The sequence below is a fragment of the Hylobates moloch genome, unplaced genomic scaffold (genome assembly GCF_009828535.3).
Source record: "Hylobates moloch isolate HMO894 unplaced genomic scaffold, HMol_V3 SCAFFOLD_173, whole genome shotgun sequence".
Classification (NCBI taxonomy): Eukaryota; Metazoa; Chordata; class Mammalia; order Primates; family Hylobatidae; genus Hylobates; species Hylobates moloch.
In genome coordinates this window covers 52462-53900 of record NW_026652448.1, presented here as the reverse complement: position 1 = coordinate 53900, position 1439 = coordinate 52462, and positions in this window count along the sequence as shown.

Sequence of the window (1439 nt, the reverse complement as noted above, 5' to 3'; positions counted from 1 at the left end):
CACCATAACTAAATACCTCAGCCATCAATCTAATGAATGAAGCGCCAGGTTATAACATACTACATGAAGGAAAATGCAATGGATTCATCTGCTAATATAGTCACCACTAGAGGTAGTAGCCAGGCCAAAAACTTATTCATTCTGTTCATAATTTTCTAAAATTATGGCTCCATTTCAAAATCATCTCTTGGCGTCTTGCACTGGCCTCTGAGGTTGACTAGCTCTCTGGGTTGGATGTTGGCCATCCCTCTCACTATAAAGGAAGTTAGCCAGTTTTCACTGTTGAATGGAAATCTTCAGGCCCAAAGCCACAATTATTCGAGTTTAATGAGTTCCAGTAGCCCTTAGAAAAAAACATTTAGAAAGCTAATTCTTTTTTAAAAGCCTAAACTTCATTTGATTGCATCAAAAAGTTATTCAGATGTGATGACCAAAACAAAACTGCAGACAAGCCCCAATGGTTTTTTTGTTTTTATTCATTTTATGATTAAGGTGTGTATCACTACTCCAGCTGGGTAAACCACATTGAAGAATCTGACTGCAGGTCTTTAGATTCAGCCAAATGCTTTCCATTAATTTTGCTCTATAAAATATTAAACATTGTAATACTTCAGCCATGCTCAGAACGCTGCAGTCTAAGGATGAATTTCAACTTGCCCATGCCAAGTTAGGGCAACAGGAGCAGAACTAAGGAGCTATGACGTCTAAAAGAATCAGAGAATCTGGCTTAAGTCGAAGAGAGGTTCTGTTCCCCCAAACTAAACTGTCTAGTTTTTAAATCCACCCTTAACTGTTCAAGAAACTGAAAAAGTCAACTTGTTTTTAAAGTACCACACAGGTATGCAATCTTCCATGATTTGTTTTGCATCTAAACTAGCACGGGGAAACACTTGAAAAATCTAGCTGTCAGAAGTTTTTCCTAAGAGAAATCGTTACGCTTCTACTGCTGAGCTTCATGTTTATTCTGTGTTTGGGGGAAAGGAGAGAGCAATGGGACAGAGAAGGGAAAAGTTGCAACTGGGTGACAAATGCATTAGGTGCATTTGAAAGTAAATGCAATGGAAAAAAGTAACAAATGCTAAAGTTTTGTAAAAGTTTAATGAAGCCAATAAGGCATATAAATTGTGTTCTGGCAGACATTAAGACCTGCTTTCTCTTACCAAAGAAAATGGCACATGTTTTATCAAAATTTGACAATTCAGAGTAAAGGGTACTGAGATTAAGCTTCAGAGCACCAACTTAAACAAAACAACCAAAAAATTGTTATCCAACGTGGAAAGAGGAACGAGAACCAAGGCATAAAGGGGAATTAAATATGTGTTCCTCCATCTCAAAATCCTTTTAGGAATAGGAGTTCTGGCCACTTGTGAGCAACACATTGCACCACCAAACCCCAATTCCAGAATCTAAATTTACAACGATAGAAAAACAAAGGTAAC